The following is a 6113-nucleotide window of genomic DNA, read 5'->3' on the forward strand; positions in this document are numbered from 1 at the left end:
GCAATGTTACATGTGCATTGTTCAAAGTGAGAGGTGTATTCTCTGTGCTCTGTATGAACATCCTATTAACTAGCCTTTCCCAAACTTTATTTAAATTGTACTTTTTGGGGTCGCCAATTGGCAGTGTAAAATGCACAACAATGCTTTGGTATGTGTATCCTTAATGGAAATCAAAGAAGTTATTTTTTGTTGACCAGAAATGAGGCCCTCCCCCATTCTCTTTATTTTAGTGAAACAAACCGGGGATATAGTTAATCACATTGTAACCAAAGAGAGCTTTTTAAAACATTAAATTCAAATGGATGCCCTGAGAAGGGATGTGAATAACATTTTTCATGGTTTCATGGTTGAATAATCAGAAGATACTGAAATTCAAGTAAAAAGTTGTTCGCTGACTTGACCGACTTCATTAATTCACTCATGTACTTTGTTTTGAAAATAGCTTTTGATTTTTTAAGAAACAAACAACATTACATACTATTTCTGGTGGGCTGTAAAATGCTGAAAAGAGAAGTTGTGTTTGTGAGTTACTCTTGTGGGTAGGGCTTAGGGTTTCAGGCCAAGTAAACAACCTACTTGCTGTTGATTCAGGCAGGCGTTAGTCCTTCTGGCTGCATAATAATCATGTCAAGCAACATGCAGAACGGCGCTCAGAGACGCTGAATGGCAGCTGTGAGAATTCACAAGCATCAATCATCACGTCATCAAGATGTTTATCTGGCGAAAATGTTTTCTCCCTTATACTAGTGGTGGATTTCATGATTCGTTTGAATGAATCAGTTCGCGTCGGTCTGTTTGCCAAGAAGAGTCATTTGTTTGTTCGTTTGTTCGCATTTCCGGTAGAGGAGCGTTCGTTCGTTTTAAAGAGTCGTTCGTTCGAACTGATTCATTCGCGAACGAGCCACCACTACCTTATACCGTTATTTCAGGAGGATACAACCTCTTTCACGCCTTGTTTGTCTAAACACAGCTTTATTTTCTGAGACGTCTGTTGAGTCCTCTACAATCTTATAATTTTTTTCCAGTACAATCATAGCAAAGTACCTCTTCATCCTGACAGGAAAGACAGTCGAGGACAACTGCAGATGGATATCTATGAATCGTGTTTTAACAAGATTGTCTGGGGTGATATAATGAATGATAAGTCAGGAAATGTTTTGATTTTCTTGAGTGATGACACAGTCTTGCATTCTCCCATAATCTATGGCTGAGATCCAAACAAGAATCAGAAGCAGTGTCAAAGATAGTACTGTTCAAAAAAATCTTTCTGGCTCCTATCCAAGACTGGTTGATGCAGTATTCTATACAAAACACAGTTTCTTTCAGAAATCCTCATGAAGACTTTAAAAAAGGCTCTTCTTAAACAGACAAAGTTTGTGTGATTGTGTGTAACCAATGAAGGAATGGAAGTAGCATAATTAGGTACGCCAGCTAGCAAATCAAATCCTGAGAGATCCTAACACTTCCGTCCTCCCACATTTTGTCATGGCTCTAATGCCCTTTCCATATCAGATGTGTCACGCATCACCAAGAATACCCTCCCACTCCGTCTTTATTAGGCTGTGTGCTTGTGGTTGTGGAGTGGTACACATTGAATCTCTCAGTCCCTTATGTATTCACAATGTTTTGTATGTCTTATTTAAATTGCATTGTTAACATTGGTATAAAATATTGCTTATTCTTGGTTACAAAATAGTGGCATGTGGATTTATTTTAAAGCATCTCAGTTACTGCCAACATTGAGGCACTGAGAATAATTCCCAGGAATGGATGAGATAGGGAAAGTGAGCAGAGATTAAAAACCTTGACCTGCCCGCAGCCCACCTCTCCCTCCAAAGGCTAACCTATAAATCAACTCAATATATTAGTGTCACTAAAATAGCAAATGAGAAGGGGAATTTCACAGACTTCGGAATGACAACCAATCCCAGCACAGCCTCCTCACCAATTACATGTGTTGTCAGGAAAATTGCCTAAAATTAAGAAATAATGAGGCTAGTGGAGTGTAATTGGCACGTTATGACATAATTAATATGTGATAATCTGTCATAGGTGGCTCATAATGGCATGAATCAAGTTTGAACATTTGAAAACTTGCTAAAAGGGAATGATGAAACACTAATCAATTTCTTGTCATATTTTAGTCTAGTCTCTAGTCTTTCCTTCAACATAGTGTATAGGACATGGGAAAAAGCCACATAGGACATAGTGTATAAGACACTGAACATAGGAGACAATAAATAGGACATAATGCTGATCAACTATTGAATCATCTGTAAAGTTTGAAATGATCACAAGCAGATTCAAAATGTTTTAGTCCAAACTGTCTTTTTGGCATTCTACTCTTGTGTTTTTAAGTACAAACTAAAAGCCTGTAGCCTCATTGGTTCATTGATGCCTCGATGTGTCCTCTGACTCTGAGACGTTAGGATGTATTCTGGAATCCAAGTGGCCCTTAACAGCTTTCTACACCGACCGGAACCGCCATGTCTATAGGATAGAGCGCAACCAGAGTTTGTTAAATCCTCTCAAGCAAAACCGTTCACTCAAAAAATAAATAGCCTGTTTCGTTCATGCTTTGGATTTGGGCTGTGTGTCTGTGTGGTTGTTAGCTTTGTAGCGGCAGTGAGGAAATGCAAAACAAATCAGATGTTCAGTTCAAAGTGTTCTGCACTGACACCTGCTACTTTTTCACAAATCTTGATAGTACTTGTAACAATTTCTTAAAAATAGGTAAAAGGGGAAAAAAGTGTGACTCACGTTCAGATTTTTTGGACAGATGTTCATATAAGTGTAAAAACACAGAGATACAGTGGCATTTCACCTCCTAAAAAATAATAATTAACAAGTGTGAGTGTGAGAGTGTTCAACCTTATTCATTGTGACAGGCAGATGGTTCACTTCACTACAATTTCTGTGCATAATCTTTACTTTAAACATTCTTGCTTTTTTTAATTACAACGTGATGCGTTAGGGATGCAAATCGTTGTCAGGTACCTCTTGTGTGAGGACAATTATGATGATCTGATCAATCCCCAACCGGCTGTCTGGTGGTCGTAAAGTGTGCTTAATCAACAGGAAACAGTATCGTCTTGATTGGCAGGGGAGGCACCAAAGGCTTCTCATGTCAACGGCCTGGCTCCAGTAGGTGTGAACCTCATCCCAGGTGTTCTCCTCATGAGAGATGCGGCCAACGGCCATGGACGGAGGGCTTCATATGTGTGGGTAGTGGAAAGAGAGGGCGGGACTTCTGAGGGAGAGATATTATTATGTCTATCGGTGTGTTTCGGTAGTAGGACTGACCAGAGCTGACCGGATGATATTGATGATAATAAGCATTATTTAAATCCTAGTCCTTATAGGTGCTGATAATCCTTCTCAAGGTCTTACTAAGAGAGAGGCCCAACCATGCAATGATGCACCCGGCAATCTGTAGTCATTATACACGTGTATAATTAATTGTGTGCCCGGTGGACAAAGGTGATTTAAGTGGTTAAGCTCAATGAAAGTGGGGCTTATGATGCATATCGTCGAAGGGATAATTTGTGTGAAAGAGTCTTGTGTCTTTGTGTCATCACCCATTACAGAGAGACAGCAGGTTTTTCCTTTAGGGGGGCGGGGTGGTGTAACACAAGCCACTAACGAATTTAACAAATTTCTCCTACGGGGGATTAATAAAGTTGTATTGTATCATACTGGAATGTAGCACAGCCACCCTCTTGACATGATCGTTTTCCCCTAGTGTCAAGATGAGTTGTATGTGATGAGTCATTAACGACAGCTCATTTCAGCTCATTAATCCCCTTCGTCTATGCACTGTCACCGATAATTAGCTCACCTTCAGTCTGTTTTCCCACTAACTGATGTATTGAGAAAGGGGATTGTCTTTGACGTCCTTCTGTAAGAGTGTTATTGCTTTTATTCCTGTGGCCTACTGTGTTTTACTTATTTTTGTATCCGGTTCCCTCTTCCACAAACTGTGGATAGTTAGGAGAGGTTAGCCCCAATCGCAAACATTTATGTATACATGTCAAAGCTATGTAGTTTATTTTTTGATATTCAATGAATATCAAGAGATCAAGAGCAGTGGTTCTCAAATGGGGGTATGCAAATGGAGGGTACTCAGGGGGTGTTCAGTTTCTGTTCTGAAAGTTAGACAATAGAAAATTGAGAAAATGGACAAGTGGTTGAAATGTAAATCTGAAAATAGGGAGAAAGGACAATCTGTGAAAAATAAATCATTCCATAAACACCAAAATGTTGTCAGTTTCAGGAAGAATATATTTTATTGGGATTCACCTGTACATGCTCTGACCCTCCCCTGGCATTGTGCTTCTTTTGTGGATTGAAATTAGCAGTTGCATGAAACACAGGCCCAAAAAAATGTATGTGCAATTAGATAGATGTACAATTGCACACCTGAATTTAACACGGTAGCAAAGACACAGGAAAAGCAAAGATATACACTCTTTTTCAAGAAGCCACACAATATGAAAATATAATAGTTGTGCTCCCTGGGTCACACCTCAAAAGGTGTTGTTGAACATTTCTGTGTATAAATGTATGAAGTTCAGTATTTCCAGCTAAACACGCTTTTACAGATTGATAGGTCTCTATCGGTTGTGCACCCTTGGTCAAACTAGTTTGGACGTGTTTTTTGCCACTTGGTTCTATTGAACCAAGTGCAATTTGTCGAATATCTGGGCAGAGGATTGTACTGAAACAGGGGTTTTTCTTACTCTTTTGAACACATTGAATTGAATTCAATTTTATTTGTATAGCCCTTAATCACCATTACAGTCTCAAAGGACTTAACAGGCCAAATATGTATGACACCCCCCTGACCAAAGCCCCCAAAAGGGTAAGAAAAACTCCTTCATCAGCAAGGAAGAAATTTTGAGGAGGACGCAGAGTTGGGGATTCCTCCTTCCAGGGATGGTCAGGAGTGTAGTGTGTGCCATAATTGAGCGTGTTTTAATGTGTCTCAAGCATGTTTAAATGCCTGGTGAAAGAACGGACAAAAAGGTTGTGCCTAATTACAGAAAGTATTGCTATGCTAACTAGCCGAAACTACTTTCATGAGCCTAGTTTCCATAACAACGTTCAACTGACCAAGAGTCGGCTATCGTTACTATAGGAACTATTTTCTGATGGAGATGAACTCAGACAGAAAGCTTGAATTTGAGGGCAAATTAACCCACAATATGAAAATATTTTACAATATTGTTGATAATGAAGATGGTTTGTGTTATTGAATCGCAATCTTACACTCGATGGCGTTCTTGAATGTCATTATTGGTACTTGAAGCAAAGGACTTCGGAACTCGTTCCTACGGCTGTGCTTCGTGTACCAATAATGACATTCAAGAACGCCATCTCGTGTAAGATTGCTTAAACGTATGCCACACTTTATTAGCAGCAGCAAAGCGTTTGAAGTTTGACAATGTCTTCTCCTTTCCTTTGTTTTTGCTTATGTAGAGCTCTTCCCTTCTTGGCCCACAGCTATATAGGCCACCATATTTGCACTGTATACATATAGCTGCCATGACAAAGCCATATAGCTTCAGAGGCATGGAAAATAAAGCCACAGCAAGACTTATGCATTATATGTTAAATAGACATGCATGGAAGACAAGCCATGAGGCAAGACAGAGGAAATAAAATTATTTTCAGTGTATTTAAGAAAAAGGTTAAATTCGGTTAATGGTAGAACCAGTGAGTCATATAGTTGTTCATAACAACAACAACAGTGCATGAACTCCTGTTCCCGCACTCTAAATTCTGCTAAACCAAAACATCATTGCTCATTGGTTTTTTTCTCATCATTTCAGACCCCCCCCCCCCCCCACACACACACACACACACACACACACACACACACACGAGCAAATGGTCATTTTGGGCCATACCGACAACAACCTATTCTATCTCTTATGTTGGAGAGCAGGCTGTTACCTTCATACTTTGTTTTTTTATTTTCAATGAGGCCAAAAGCACCGGAGAGGTGGTTTCTCCCTACATCTCCATTTTGAATGTGTAGGTCATCATGTTGTGGCTGATTTAGTGTTTTTCCTTCTATTGATTCTCCATTGGCATTTAGCTGGCTCCTAGTA

The sequence above is a fragment of the Micromesistius poutassou genome (genome assembly GCF_964030765.1).
Source record: "Micromesistius poutassou genome assembly, chromosome: 10".
Classification (NCBI taxonomy): domain Eukaryota; kingdom Metazoa; phylum Chordata; class Actinopteri; order Gadiformes; family Gadidae; genus Micromesistius; species Micromesistius poutassou.